This window comes from Stegodyphus dumicola, chromosome 6 (assembly GCF_044657685.1).
Source record: "Stegodyphus dumicola isolate Sdum_Otavi_A_Nest chromosome 6, ASM4465768v1".
In the NCBI taxonomy this organism is placed as follows: domain Eukaryota; kingdom Metazoa; phylum Arthropoda; class Arachnida; order Araneae; family Eresidae; genus Stegodyphus; species Stegodyphus dumicola.
The window spans coordinates 198461399-198479004 of NC_140773.1; positions in this window are offsets into that span (position 1 = coordinate 198461399).

A 17606-nucleotide genomic window follows, 5' to 3' on the forward strand; every position below is an offset into this window, starting at 1 on the left:
TTCTCACATACAGTTATTTCGGGTTTCCAGTCTATTAAGGTGCAATTTGACATATCAAACTCTTTTTCGTATAATGTTCTCTCCCCACAGATGTGGCAGCATAAATCATTTGCTCCAAACTACTATTTTAGTACCACTCCTCAGAAGACCGATATTACCGTAATACCAGGACGTAGTTCTTGGGAACGGGGAAATGTTGCGAATTTTATATATATGTAAGTAATCTTGTTTTGTAAATTGTAGTATCTCTTGATAAAGTAACATGAATTGCTCGAGAAACGAAGCTCTGCCTGGAATATAACAATTGCAGGATTATCTGACGTTGAAATAAATGTCAAGGTGGGAATGGTTTTGGCGACAAATTCGACCAAATTTGGGAAGAAATCGCCAAAAAACGGAAAACTTGTCAACCGTCTGAGAAATCGCCAAAAAAGCGAAACTTGTCGAACCTTTGACGACATTTTGGTCCGATCTCGAACTCTAATTGGTCTGATCCCATATGTAACTGCAACTGTATATGCCTTCCAGCAATTTCAAGAAATGAAGGTACTGTAGATTTCTCGGTGGACGGGTTAAAACTGTATAAGACCGTAGAGAGCATTAGCTCTCGGTTTAGTTCAGAGTAGAGTTCAGAGTTTTGAAAGATCTTCGCGCAAGCTTCGCTCTTTAGATACGCTTTGCCATGTGTTGTGTCTGACATTGTTAGTAGCTAACGTCTATTGATTGTGCTTTTTCCTACTAAGGAGAGCTGCATGAGTACTTTTGATAAAAATTCCAGAACTGTAAAGTCAGTGGCGTAGCTAGGGTGGGGCAAGAGGGCACATCTGTCCCCGGGCGCACCATCCAGGGGGCTCCAAATTGATGCTACGAATTTTTTTAATGGTATGTTTCCCATTCTTCGCACACACAAAAGGACGCAAATTCTTCAGTTGTCCCCGGGCGCTGAAAACCCTAGCTACGCCACTGTGTAAAGTGTTTCTTTTAAAAAAATAAGTTTTATTAACTTATCATTGAGTTCTGTGAGCATTCAATCCATCACGAACCCACACGCAAGTAACAATATTTACACTATTTACACATTGCTTTTGCTTGATTTTTCATTTTTATATCTGAAAATGGAGTTTTTATTATCATATCGGTTTGCTAAGAGCTTTCCTCCAGTGAAAATGAGAATTAGTTCAGATTCTTTAGAGTTTTAATTTTCATATATTATTGGGAAGCTCCATTAAATAATTTTATTATGTACAGCAGAAACTGAGAAATAGTAACTGGTAATGAAAGACACACAAAATGTAAGAATTAGCAGTTTGATGTGATTGGCTTTTATTACATTTTAATAATTTAAAATTAGGACCTTTTTTTCATCCTGATACAAAGTTATGGTATTCAGCATTTAATACAGATAATTTAATTTTTCTTGTGGGAAGCATGATAAATCAAAGGAAGATTTCAAGTTTACAAATTATTAAGATAATTTTATGTTTTGTATTCATAAGTTTGAAAAATAAAAATTACTCCATTTTCACCATGGTGCGCAGCAAATGGTATTAGAAACTGAATCACAGACGTTAAATTTCCTGTCATATCTAAATTAATCATACTCATTAAAAAGACAGCTCTCAAGTAAATTTTAGTTTAGTGAAAAAGCTGCGTTGGATAATGATCAGCATAGCATAATGATTTTCTAAAAAGCTCTAAGAGAGACATTGAAATTTGATGCTTTAAAGTGAAAATGATTGATATTACCGTTAAAAACTGATAGGTCTATGTTTATGCAATCATTTTCCAGTTCAGAAAATGTTAAAAGAATTAATAAAAATAATGTCATAAAAGAAATCTGACAAGTAAACCTTCTCCCCTTTGATACCGGTTTCCCGGAAACCCATATATTTTCTGAAAGCTTAAGCAGAAAAATTGTGAAGTCTTAGGGGCAGATGGACAAGGGTTTAGGAGCTATAGGACCCACAAAGTATCATTGAAGTGTGTACAGACGGACATATTCCTGTAATGACATCTGTTTCTTGTATGTTCATGCATTGTCTGCTTCCGAAGTACCTGAAGGTAAAGTCCTACAAAAAGAACTGGTATCTGAAGGATGTACCGAAATGATCCAGATCTAGATATTAATTTCTTCAGACACTACAAATCTTTTGTTCGTTACATAATGGACACAATCATTATCGAGATGGAACGCATTTGGGCGATAGTTTTTTCTGCGGGATAGTTTTCTGGGGGCGATAGTTTTTTCTGGGGGACGATAGGTTTTTGGGGGGTTCTTTTCTGGGGGGGAGAGATAGTTTTTTCTGGCTCTGCAGATTTTTCATTATATCAGATCAGCGCTCATCGTTTCAGGAACTTGATTAAGTATGCTTTTTATAAGGGCGGATATTTGGACGACGAACCTGACATGTGGATTGGGCCGATGGATTACTGCTTCGATTCACTGACAAATGATGAGAGTGCAAAGTGTGAGGCTATCGCTTTTGAGAAGCGTGCCCAACGTTAACTTTTCTTCTGTCCGTCTCAATGTTTATTTTATGAATTGCACATTGATTGTCTCTTGTAACAGATTTTGTCTGACGTCGGTAACAAGTCTCATTTTCATCATCCCAACGTATATCGTTTCTTTTCAACGAGTTGTTTTTTCCTTTATGTTGAGATCTTCACCTTCTTACCATATTATTAGTTCATATAAATACATGAAAGGAGCATTTTAGTGACGTTTGGTATCATGTTTCCAGCATTTTATTGATACTTTGTGGGTCCTATAGCTCCTAAACGCTTGTTCCTCCGCCCCTAAGATTTCACAGTTTTTCTACTTGTGACATAAGCTTTCAGAAAATATATGGGTTTTCGGAAAACCGATATCAAAGGACAGAAGATTTACTTGTGAGAGATTTCAGATTTTAAATAGTCACCGAAAGAGTTTGTTAAGAATTTTTTTTTCGCTCTCGCTGCACTCTTTGCTTAGCAGTCTGCTGTTACATTCACTCCTAACTAACTCCTTCTTTTCGCTCTCACTAATCTGCTAACCCCCTTTTTTTTTCCTTTTTAGGTTTATTATTGAGCATAGTTTTCTTCGCACTTGCTCCATATACAATTCAGCTGAAAAGTTATAAGAATTTTAAAAGCAGCATATGTTTAGAATACTCGATGGAGTGTTAAGTTGTCAGCAGACATTTTTCATTTTCTCGCTTTTCTCAGTTATGATATCAATGCCCAGCTTCTGAGAATGATGGTTTACGAAACTTTTTTTGTCTGTTTATTAATAACATTTTGTGTTTTAACTTTATTCATTAAATTTCATCTTCTTCGCACTTAAGTTCATGACGTTCACCTAAAGTTAAGTTTCAAAACAGCATATGTTTAGAATTTCCTATACACAATCTTGCGCCGTTGAGATATAAATGTTTTATTCCGTACACCTGTGCTCCTGCTCGCTTTCAAATCGTTAAGTTTGTTCGTTGTATCGTTGAGTTTTAAAAACTATGAAATAGATAATCAAACAAATTCAAAATTCAAAATGCGAACTCCCAGAAACATACGTATATTCATGTAGATTCTTCATTATTTAATTTCTTATATATAACACAAAGTGATCAAATTTTGTGGCAATAATCTGAAAAGTGATACGCTGTTTATAACGCAACGCAAAAATTCAACGCAAAGTTCAACGCAACGCAAAAAAGTTAAGGCTAATGTTATAAGGTATTTCTCCCGCCTTCCTAGCATGCCTTCAGGATGTGGTGGTCAGCATGCAGACAAACGCTTTTTCATTCACATAAGAACTCCGCAACAACCTCCCTCACACATACCACATCCCTCCCAAGTACCAAAAATAGCTTCTCAAAGGTTCACAGCCTGTAATAATTCAAAGTATTCGCACTGTTGATAACGGAATTTCGGATAGTATGGCCTACAACACCCCTTCTGAGTCAGAAACAGACGACAACACATTGCCGACGTCGCACTAGAAAGAACGTAAGTTAATTAATTCATATTCTGGCCTTTTGTATTTTCATGTACATTTCCCATTGTACATTTCATTATATCTTATTATATATTTTTCAATTTTTCAACTTTTATTTCATTTTGCAAAGATAGCAAAGTTTCTTGTGTTTCTTATGTTTCTCGTGTTTATTTCAATTACTTTGAGTTCTATTTCATAAATACAGTTAAGATTACTACTGTTTATTATTTTTATAAAAATAGTTCTGAATTAACATGCATGAAAGCGAGGGTGTCGGGGGACGCTTTACTTAAGTATCAAGTAATTTTTACTACATAATTTCTCTATTCACTCAAAATTTCTAAAGAATCTTTTGTCTTAGCGAAAATACTACATTCAGAATGAGTTGTTTGGTACTCTAATTTGGCTTTAATGTCCCAAGTTTTCTAAAAATCCAGTAACTTAACGGAACTACAATTGTGGCCTTAACTATATTTGCCAGTTTGGCATCTTCATTCTTACTTGAGTAAAAGACGAAACACCTTCGTATTTATTAATTATTGTTCATTGAACGGAAGTTGGTTTGTTCCCCTTGAAAAGTCAACTAATTTACGATCAATGACGATAATTACTTGGTTTATTAATTTTCTTTTTCAAAGTTTGAATTTTTGTTATTCATGATTTAAATCCAAATACCTTTCAAATCTTTTTCATGATTTAAATTCAAGTCCCCTTAAAAACTTTTGTTCATGATTTACATTCAAGTTCCTTTTAAAAACAATTTTTGGAATTAAATTTCATACCTCATTTTGATACATTCTACTAAATTTATATCAGGAGATAATATAATCAATATTTCTTTAATAAATAAATTAATATTATCTTATTTTGCAGCTATTGCGCAAGTATTAGAAAAACTTGTTTTCGATTTTAATGAATTTCAGTTCATTCTACATATATATATATATCAGTAAAGACATAAAGTAAGAAATTTAGACCTTATTTTTCACGATGACCAAAAATTGAAATTTTTAAGTAACAAATTGCAACTAATCCTATAAATGCAATAAAGAATTTAAAAAAAAAAAAATGGTGCCGCCGATTGAAACCAAAATAAGAGGTGCACAACTACATATTATAGCAATTCTATATACAAAATTTCGACGTTTTGAGGCTACTCGTTTTTGAGTTAAACGAGATACATACATACGTACGTACGTAGAGACGCCACGGAAAAAATCTCATCTGAATCCATTTTAAATCAGTTTTATAATTTAGTTTGGGAAAAAAGAATCTTTTATTCTGTCCTTACGTACAGGTGTCACGCCAAAACATCGTTAAATTGCATTCGATAGTGGTCAAAAGGGATATTTTCATTGAAATATGATATCCGGAAGCATATTTCACAAGTGCACATCTGTGTAGCCACCGAGGGAGTGGCTTCTAGGGTGGACCAATGAGCATCCAGTAATATTTCTGTCATGTCACATGACCTTTCGTGTGCTTTAAGATTTAAGCAAGATGGCTGAAAATATTCTGCTACGCAATTTTTTTTACAAAATAATTAAAGCATCGTCGATTGCTTCTAAAACTTTTCATTGCGAAGTTAAGTGAAATATAGGAATTTATGAAGATTTCACTATCTGGTTGAAATAAATACAAACACATGTTGGAAACTTCGCAAAAATATCGATGTGAAATATTATTTAATAAGAAGTAAATAAGATGAAGAAAGAAATATGTGATAAACATCTGAGCCCAAATGCAATCTTTACATAAAACTTTACTAATTTGCATTCGTATACATTTAGAGCATTAAATTTTCCATTTAATAAATGCTAACTCTTAAATGTACTGTCTACACAAGAAATACTCATCAAACAGAGGGAATTTATCATCGAGTATATTCAATTTATTCACATATAATTTTTAATGTTAAACAATGGATATAATCAGATCATATGTATTCTGAATCTTACATTTTAAAAATCAAAAGAATGCAAGCACTGAAATAAGAAAACACTAGATTCAACACTTTCAGTCATTCCTTGCTCAATTAAATAATATATATACTTGAATTCTCTTAATCTACAAAATATGCCGTGAACATCAATCCTAATATTAATGCGTGATAAAAATCGCGAAAGCGAAATGTCAGCGATTAATCAAATTCAGAAAACGAAAGCACCACGAGATTTTCTACTATTACGTCATATATTTATAACTGCGAAACAAATGCAAATTAAAACGTAAACAACATACGCCCACATGCACGAAGATTTAGTATCACAAGAGCAATAGCAGCTCATTGGTCCATTTTCGAAACCCCTCCCTCAGTGGCTACGCTGATGTGCACTTGTGAAATATGCTATCCGGAACTTTTCGTGATTACAGTACTTTCTTTACTTCCTACAAGGAAGTGAAAGCATGTGTACTCCATATAACGTCCTTGTACGGAATATTAAATTATGCGAATTTTTTCCCTGAATTTCATTTAATCTTATTTCCTCGAATTTCATTAGAGGTATATTTCTCATTCAATTAATTCTGTTGTCACTTCGCGGCAAGGCACAAATACATAAAAACTAAATATATTTCCATTAAAAATTGGAAGCTATAGAAAACATAAAACACCAAATACAGTTAAAACGTAAAAAAATTTCGTAAAAAAATTTAGAATTAAAATTGCAGTTTCGACACAAAAACAATCAATTCGGCTAACCCGCAAGGAGATAGATTTTTCGGTGCACAAAACTAAAAGTTTGCTTTTAGTCCCATTCGGTAAAAAGGCACTGAAGGTGTAGAAAGACATAATTCACTATTCTGCTAAGTGTCAAATCTAAACAAATATGGCAGCTGCCATGATGAAAAAAAAAAAAAAAAAAAATCTGATGTGTACACCACATGACTTCCTTGTACGGAATATTAAATTATATGCATTCTTTCCTGCATTTCATTTAAACTTATTGGATTGAATTAAATCTACCTCGCCGACAGCGCATAAACAACAATAGAATAAATGCATTCTTTAAAATTCACTCTAGTATTTGTTTACCATAGCAACAATCTTGCGCAAGATTCACTTAACAGTATTATATTTCGTTCATATTATAACTCATAATGCACAAAATTTATATCATTTAAAGAATAGAATTATCTAATCGTTGCCACATGTTCTATTCAAATCCTATAATAAAGCTAGAATGATGTATAAAAAGAATTTAAGCAAAAAAACAAAAAAGAAATCACAGACGATTGAGTATTTCTCATTCAATTAATTCAGTTTTCACTTCGCGAGAAGGCAAAAATACATAAAAACTCAAAATATCTATATTAAAAATTACGAAGTAAATCTTAAACACTTATTTCCTCAAAAAAAATTCCAGAAAGTATTAAGCATGATTTAATTGGCTATAATAAATGAAGGCGTTATCTTTGTTGTTGGGAAGCTAAGTTTCTTTAGATTGGCAAGAAATCCACTAGTCTGCTGTTTCAAAGGTAAACAATCAATGGCCACCATAAAAAAAAGCTTAGCGGCACTTAAACAACTTTAAAATTGTTGATAATTCTAAAAATATTGCATACAGATTTACTAAAGGCATAAAAACCTTAACCGGAAGATAAAAACAACATAATTCAATCATTTTTAAAGCAAAAAATGTACAATTTACAAACATATACGAGTAAAGAAACTGAGATCACTGAGCCGGGTAACAGAGTGTATACATATATAAATATATTTATATACGTTTGGTGCGGTCGATTGCAACCAAAATACGAGGTGCACATCTACATGTTATAGCAGTCCTATATACAAAATTTCAACTTTCTGAGGCTACTCGTTTTTGAGTTATGCGAGATACGTACGTACGTACGTACATACGTTCGTACAGACGCCACAAAAAATTCTCTTCAGAATTAATTTTAAAGCAGTTTTATAATTTTTTGGAGGAAACGAGGCTTTTATTCTGTCCTTACGTACGGATATCACGCAAAAACATCGTTAAATTGCATTCGATAGCGGTCAAAATGGATATTTTCGTTGAAATATGCTGCCTGAAATTTTCGCTATTACAATACTTACTTTTTACTTCGTACAAGGAACTAAAAAGGCTTAGCGGCACTTAAACAACTTTTAAATCGTCGATAATTCTAGAACTATTTCATGTAGATTAACTAAACGCGTAAAAAACTTAATCTGAAGATAAGAATAATATAAATTAATCCTTTTTAAAGCAAAAAATGCCCAATTTACCAATATATAAGAATTAAAAAAATGAGCTGAGTCGAGTAACAGAATTGGTATGTATATTTATATACTTTTGGTGAAGGCCGATAGCAACCTATATAGGAGGCGCACAACTACATGTTATATCAATCCTACATACAAAATTTCAACGTTCTGAGGCTACTCGTTTTTGAGTTATGCTAGATGCATACATACGTACGTACGTACGGACGCCACCAAAAAAAATCTCTTCTGAATACATTTTAAATCAGTTTTGTAATTCGTTTGGGGAAAAAGAGTCCTTTATTGTAATTGTACAGATATCGCTCAAAAAGATCATTAAACTGCACTCGATAATTGTCAAAATAGATATTTTCGTTGAAGCATGGTACCCGGAATTGTTCGTGATTACAATACTTCTCCTATTTCGCACAGGGAAGTAAAATTCACATTAGGAGAAAAACGCACTTTTATGTAAAAATCCTCATTTATCAAAGCATTTTGTGGTAAATTAAAACTAGAGTTTTTACAATTCTTATTTTCACAAAGATTAAAGTATGGTATTTTTATAAAGCTAAAAGTGTAGAGAATTTGAAAATTCAAAAGTCCCAAATCACCATTTTTTGAAGATTTTTTGGCTTCCAACACCCCTTAACCCTTTGCGGCACAGTGCTTCCGGTCTGGACACACCTAAAAATTTCCTTCTGTACGCACAGAAAAATTGAATGAAAAAGAATTTATAGGTTACTATAGGTTACTCTGTACCTTCTTTATAGTAGATGGCAGCTCAACACAAACCAGTCCATATATTTTATCCATGTTTAGTTTTTTAAGACCCTCATTTTTCAAAGAAATCTTCCAGACTTTTTTGAAAAAGGAATTGTTTGAAAAGAAATTTCTGTGTTATTTTTTTTGGCTATATGCTAATCTCCTTATTCTATTGTTACGAAATGTACAGGCGCCGTAAGATGGCTTCCCCCGAAAAGCAGTTTTATGGTTGAAATAAAATGGCAAGATAAGCCAGGAAAGCCACATTTGGCGAGAAATCGCCCATTTGGTGATATTTGGCGACAAAATTGGCGACGTGCCATGGCCGGATGGAGAACCTTCTGGAACGAATTCTTACCGGTTTAGCCCAGAAATTACTCGAACACCAGCCGAAAGCTATATAAACCCTGCTGGTACGCGGAGAGTTAGTATCGAGTTGGTGTCTCGTCTAGCAGGTCAATCCCTGCGGAGTCGATCGAGTTGACAGCCGGGCAGCGAGTGCCGAATGGGTCACGAACCACGTACGAACGTGAAGAAGAGAAAATAACGTAACAACTGGTTACGTTATTTTCTCTTCTTTTCTCAACACTATATTAGTTTCTCAACACTATATTAGTTTCTCAACACTATATTAGTTTTAAATTTTTACCTTGAAATCTTGCCTAAAATCAAACGGCGAACCCTAGGTGTGCGAAGACCGAGCTCACCGATAACCTACGACACCTGAGAGTCTGTATTCTTTGTTTCTCCGCATCTCATCGGTCATTTCATTGACAACAATGCTCGTTTCAGCACTCTTTTCGAAGCTCTATTCAATCAGTGAGCCCACTTTGGGCACACTGATTGAAAAGTACAATACAAAGGTCTTTAATCCGGACGTCCATAATCCGGACCTAAAAGCTACAAACTTTCTGCGCATACATAGCGTTTACGCATGCATATAATACCTTCACGCATGCGCATAGTACGTTTACGCATGCGCGTTTAATGTATAATGAATGGTATAAGCTAGGCTAAAATTATCTAATTATCTATTTCAGTTAGTATTGCAAATTGTGTTGTTCCTTAATCTTCTAATTGGATCCGGCTTGTTATTTTTTGCAGACTGTTAGAGCAATTTTATAAAAAGTAAGCTTGAACTTTCGATTATGTCAACAAGAGTTTCCGATTCCGGCCTTTGTAACTGAACAAGAAATTATGTCTGTTTATAGAATTAAAGAGAAAGTATTAGCACATAAAACGATTTCTTCTTTCAGTGTATTAATTATCATATCCATTTTAAATAAAAGCTTGTTGCATAAACTACGTTTTTAATGGCATTTTCTTTTCTTTCTTTCTTTCTTTTTTTTTTTTTTTTAGTTTCAATTACATGTTATCAATTAAGAAATATTTAGTCATTATTAAAACACCAATAAATTGTAAGAAAATTATGCAATAAAAATGTCTGATTTCATTCAGAGAATGAAGAAATCACTTTGAATATTAAGCTCTGGAAATTGGATGTATTACTAATAATATTATAGCGAACATTTTACTTGAAGCTAAAAAGAAAAAATCTGATGTGTACACCACATGACTTCCTTGTACGGAATATTAAATTATACGCATTCTTTCTTGCATTTTATTTGAACTTATTAGATTGCATTAAACCTACTTCGCCGAAAGCGCATAAACCACAATAGAATAAATGCATTCTTTAAAATTCATTTTGTTTACCATAGCGACACTCTGGCGCTAGGTTTACTTAACAGTATTATATTTTGTTCATATTATAACTCGAAATCGAAATCGAGTGAATGGTTAGGCGGCATTTAGTAGCCTCTGCTACTTTAACCGTCTCTGTTGGAGATATGCCCTAAGGCGTTGGGAAGAATTAAAAATTAAGGTGATTTACACCGCACCGACAAATGTGAAGCAGGAACATGTGCTAATGCACGTGAGTTGGTCAAGTAGACTTTGGAGAAGGAGGGTTCAAGTAACTGGCCGCCGTACAAGCTGTGATGTATCTTCACTAGTTGAAGAAAGATGATACGTCGAGGCCAGTCACGTGTGTGGTCACCCACCCAAGTACTGACCCCGAGCTCTGCTGCTGTAAACAGGGGAACCTGTGTGTTGAAAAAGTGAAAAGAAATCGTAAACATAGTGAAATTCCCTCAAATGCTTCTAAGCTGGTGATTACTCTTCACTTTCAGCAAATCTCATCAGTGTCATGGCTGCTTTGAACCCGGCAGTAAACTTCTCAGCCGTGGTTTTTGCAGCGCGGATCTTCTCAACGTGCTCAACCATACTGTTCAGAAATTTTTTGATTTTAGGATCTTGGATCCAGTTTATGATATCCTTGTACTCTGTGGGTGGGTTTTCCAATTTTTTCTTTACTCTATCACTGTAGAGAGGTTTCATCTGGGTTTTACTGCTGTCTTCCTCTGTTTCGATGAATTTCGGAAAATCTGCCGGCGTAGGGATCTTAGCTGCTGGCTTCGCCTGCTGCTTCTTTGCTTCATATCGCTTCTTGTACACGGGGCAACCCCTATATGAACTTACATGCGGTAGTGAGCAGAAGATGCACTTAGGATTTTCTTCTGGCTTTAGAGGGCATTCTTTACTTCTATGGTGCTGTCCACACTTGCAGCATCGCTCAGGATTTGAGCAAAGATGTTGCGAATGTCCATATTCTTGACATCTATAGCATTGAATTACGAGTTTTTTCGGGGCAAACTTCTCGATCTTGACATTAACACTTAACATATTGTTGAGTCCATGAATTGCACGTCCTTCCTTCGTTTTCTTCAGCTCCAACAGGAAAATCGGAAGTTTCTCGATAGCGTCTCCTCTTCGTCTGGAAATACTTATCGGGAATTTCCTTCTCTCCAGATCTGCCTGGATTATTTCTTCCTTCATCTTCGATGGGAGGCCCTTAAGAACAACCTTAATAGGTTTTTCGCTGAGTAACTGGAAAGTATGAAATGGTATATTTCTTTTCTGCAAAACCAGAGTTGCTTTTCTGTAATCGTCTACTGACTTTAAATTAACATATAGTAGTTTCATTTTCATATTGGCTTCGAATTCTTCACTGCAGGTATTGATAAGGATTTCATGAATTTTAGGCCAATCCACTTCGCTTTGCTGGAAAACTATTGGTGGTGGAGTTTCCTATTTTTAGGCTCCTCCTTCTTCTTCCATACCTTCTACTTCACTTAGCTGCTCAAATCGATTTTCCGTCGTAACTTCCATTGGAGCTTCGTTTTCTGATACTTTCGCGGTTTTCTTAGGAGAAATCCATTCTTGTTCCCTGCTGTCTGTTCTTCTTTCAGTATCTGCCCTGGATAAAATTTTTTCGTGAATGTCTCTACATCCATCTCACCCTTAGTTCTTTTATGAAAGTAATTGCAAATTACGTCAAATCCAAATTTCGCAATCTGGTCCCGGATTTCTTCTACAGAACATGACTTGAATTTTGGGATGTCCTCATCATTTCCCATTGATAAATCTTTTGGTGTCTGTTCATCAGTAGCTTCTCCATTCGGTGTTTGAATGTCTCTTTTTTCCTTACCAGGTTTAACATCTTTCTTCTTACTTGGTTGTTCGCTTTCCGTATCTGACATAGTTTTCGCCTTTTTCGCTTTACTTTTCTTTTCTTTGGCCATAAGGATGAAATCCTCTTTCTTCAATGGATAGGTCTTGTTCGTTTTGGACGAACGCTCGCTTCGGTAGTCCTCTTCATCAGAACTATCGAGTAATGTCCTATAAAAGGACATTTTTGTTTTTCGGTTTCGCAAATCAATGACTTATTTATAGACACAAAAATTTTTGACAACAGCGTACGTGGACAACGAACACCGAACTGCTACGAACTTTCATATTATGACTGTTATTATAACTCAGAATGCACAAAATTTATATCATTTAAAGAATTATCTAATCGTTGCCACATGTTCTATTCAAATACTATAATAAAGCCAGAACTATGTATAAAAGAAATTAAGCAAACAAAACAAAAAAGAAACAGTTTTTCACAGACGATTGAGTATTTCTCATTCAATTAATTCAGTTTTCACTTCGCGACAAGGCAAGAATACATAAAAACTCAAGATATCTGTATTAAAAATTACGAAGTAAATCTTAAACGCTTATTTTTTCGAAAAAATTCCAGAAAGGATTAAGCATGATTTAAATAATAAATGAAGGCGTTATCTTTCTTGTTGCGAAGCTAAGTTTCTCTAGATTGGCAACAAATCCGCTACTCCGCTGTTTCAAAGTAAACAAGAGCAATGGCCGCCATCAAATTAGGCTTAGCGGCACTTAAACAATTTTCTAAAAATATTGCATACAGATTTACTAAAGGCATAAAACCCTTAACCGGAAGATAAAAACAACATAATTCAATCATTTTTAAAGCAAGAAATGTACAATTTACAAACATATAAGAGCAAAGAAATTGAGATCACTGAGCCGGGTAACAGAGTGGATATGTTTATAAATATATTTATATACGTTTGGCGCGGACTATTAAAACCAAAATACGAGGTGCACATCTACATGTTATTGTAGTCTTATATACAAAATTTCAACGTTCTGAGGCTACTCGTTTTTGAGTTATGCGAGATACGTACGTAAGCACGTACGTACATACGTTCGTACAGACGCCACGAAAAATTATCTTGAGAATTCATTTTAAAGCAGTTTTTTAATTTTTTTGGAGGAAAAGAGTCTTTTATTCTGTCCTTATGTACAGATATCACGCAAAAACATCGTTAAATTGCATTCGAAAGCGGTCAAAGTGGATATTTTCGTTGAAATATGCTGCCTGAAGCTTTTCGCGATTACAATACTTCCTTTTTACTTCGTACAAGGAAGTAAAAAACGAATATCGCCAATTCATAAGCCCAAAATGGAAAACTCAAAAGCAATTTTCCCGCGAAAAACGATATTCTTCCATCTGCTTGAGACTTCATCACAAGTCATTTTGGGTTGAAGATTTTATTAGTCTTGATTATTAGGAAGGGGTTTATTGGATATTTGATAGCGAGGAGTGCTTGGCTGTCGGTCAAAACTTTTCTTCAACTGTATTATTGTGCTTAATTCTACTTAGCTGTTTTAGCTTAGCGCTGCTGTTGTCCGAAAGGTGATCATACAATGTAGTGCAATTTACTGGAGATATTTCGATCAGAGCCGCTGCCGCCACCTTGTTGCCAATTTTTGAACCATCTGCGTATGCTGCTGGGTCCGACGTGCTTCCAAATTACACCACAAAGAAACGCGGTAGAAGAAGAAAATACTTTACTATAAGAGAACAATTACTAATTAGTGATATTAATTTCGAAAAGAATCACCAAATCAACTGATATATTATCTCTAGCAGATATCTGAACCAAACATACAATTTCTTTTAAATGCTTAGCATGTACAGCAAGATAAGCAAGTTTTTAAATGTTGAATCTATAGATATATGCATTTAAACCGTCATTAATTATCTAACTGAACTTAATTAATTATTTACCGAGCATATACATTCATAGCGTTGAGTGCATTTAAGCAGTTTCGAACTATAAAACAGTATGTAAACATACAATCGTATATTAATTTGAAATCAATGCTACCTGAACTAGGATTACTCGCATCATGATAATATCTGAATTAAACTTGTTATGGCCAGTTACAAATAAAATATTTCTATGGCTTTTTATAGTATTTACGTGATGTCCATGGCGCCCTAAGAAAATGTGTACAATCCCCAGTTGAAACAAATGGAAGGAAATATACAGTTCTTGAGTCAATCTTTTATTTTCACAGCCAGTGATTCTAATAAATATATTCTACAATTCTTAAAAATATTATTAAAACTTAGAAAGAATGATATTTAATAACGTACAGTATTAATTTCAAATATAAATCATCCATTTATAACTTTAATTCTGAAAGATAGATAGAACGTTTTTTCTTGAAATTCAGTTCAATCCAGATTTTATAAGCTTCAAATATAGTAAAGAAATCAAATCCTTCTCATGAACAGAATTAAGATCCAATTGCTAGTAATTTCAAAGCAACTCAACAATTATACTCCTCAACAAACAATTTTTGCTCAACTCGCAGAGTATGATGAACAAAATGCAGAAATATGCTTAATGCAGAACAATTTGCATTCCCAATTGTCATTCAATGATTCAAAGTTATTGAGATAATTGCGTGCAACGCACAAGGCCTCATCTGTATGCTTTATCAGACGTCGGAAAAGCCCTTGCCCAGAAATGGCATAATGGTCTATTTCTGAAACGAATCAATATTCCTATCACAGCTTTCATTCGCAAAACTGCAAATTAAACAACTCATCCTTTCTCTCAAGAAAGAATTGGAAATGCTTTACCTACAATGATAAGTATGTGGATAAACGTGAAAATTCTACAAGAATCCTTAGTAGACCTTTTTATTCTTTTAATAAATGCATTTTGCATTCTGAGGAATATCTCAGACTTATCTGTAGCACGATAAGTTAATGATGAAGCAATTATTTCCGAAAATTGAGGATGAAATTAAACCTGAAAAATGTATTTCAGGAAAGAGTTGATTTCAAAATGTTATGGTTTCTGCTTTGGTATGGGAATGTATAGTCATTTCGAATGAAAAATGCAATGTTAAGTATTATTATTACTACCTGTTATTCTTAATACCAAACTGACAAATGATTGATAACTAGATATTTTAATATGATGAAAAATCGCATGTTTTCTTAAAATCAGATACGATAAACTACACTATGTGTAGACTATGATAAACTGCTCCAACAGCGACAAAGCTGCCACGTATATTAAGACTGAAATGAGGATCCAAATGCATGATGACCAGCTGCTTATACCAGACGCTTATGTTTTCATGTTCCCCGGAAAATACCTTGTAGAGACATTAGGTTATTTCGAAGCAGGAGAGATGAAAAACGAGCAACGTCTTCGCCGGGAATCGAACCGTGGACCTCTAGAATACGCGCCCAGCGTGCAGACCACCAGACCACGAAGGCATGCCAAGAAGGCGAGAGAAATACCTTATATACTCCCTCTTTTAAAGGGTGACTGGGGTTTTTAGGGGACCCAATTGCCACATCCTGTGTGTGGTGAATCATCATCCAAAACCCTTTTATTTCGGGTGCCACTTGTAGAGACATTACGATTTTTTGGAAGCAGGCAAGATGAAAAATATATAAAAAAATATACAACGCCTTCGCCAGGAATCGAACCGCAAACCTCTGGAATACCGGCCCAGCGTGCAGATCACCATACCACGAAGGCATGGCAAGAGAACGGGAGAAATATCTTATGTACTTAGACTACCATCAGCCTCTAGAAAAGATAATCCGTTCGACTGTATTTTAAGTGCCTCTATACCGCCAAGAAATTATTCATTTATAAATTTATATGCCTTCTTCGAGTCCGAGTCCAGTGATATAGTAGCCTGCATCGCTGACCGTCTCGCCAATCAGGGCGGCTTATGGTTTCTAACTGAAATTTTTACATACTCTTAATTTCCATCTCATTATAGCAATAGGATAATAAGTAAAATGGCAATTTTAAATAATGGCTTAAAATGAAGGGGAAGGAAATGAACTAATTATGTGTTGCTAAGATAATACCTATATAAAATTGTATGGTGCACAATTTCATTTGTTTATATGAATATACCGTGAAATAATATCAAGCTTTCATTTGTAGAAATGGAGTTTGGCGAATTATAATCAAATCATTGCAAAATGCAATTTTAGACTGATATTTATTTTCGTTTTTAAATGCAAAGTTTTTCTTTAAAATCAGTTTCAGTCCATAATTACACTTTGCCTTCTTATAATAACCATACATATGTACATTCTGATTTTATTTACTATATTTATTTCATATCTTCATTAATACAATAAAAATAAATAAAAACTATAAAGTAGGTTTAATTTCAAATTGGAAATTTGCATTCGAATTTACGAATCTGTTTCTGGGCAAATGATAAAACTAAATATTCGCCTCATTGTTATTGTATTTAAAGATGCTAATGCATTTATATTCTTTCGTACATAAAATACTTAAATTTTTAATACAAACGACAAGCTTGCAAAAAGATTAATTGGTAATGGGTAAATGCTTCTATCTACAAAATTTCATTTAGTAGCTAGTGTTTGCTATTAACCAGTTACAGTGAATTGCGCATTAAGTTTTGATCGACGTTTGTGTAAATATTGTGCAATAGAAAACATAAAAATTATAACCAACATTTTTATGCAAGTTTGGAGTCAATGATATTGTTCAAGTTCTCTTACAAAAAGCATTATTCTATATTATTACAGTCAATTCTCGATGTACCGGGATAATACAGGGGACGACGGCCACGGTAAACGTAAAATCATGAATAACTCAAGGGTAATTAATACATAAGAAAGGGGAAATATCTCATATTATAATGCAATTAACGGAAAAATAATGTTAACAATTTATCTGTATTTAAGTTTACTTAATCGGAAGAATAAGCTTATTTGATTGCATCAATTGCATCAAACCAAAAAGAATGCGCTGTGCATAAAGAGGAAGCAAACATCATTTATGATGGAGAACTTAAATAAATGGCATCATAGAATAATGCTTTTTGTAAGAGAATTTGAACAATGTCATTGACTCCAAACTCGCATAAAAA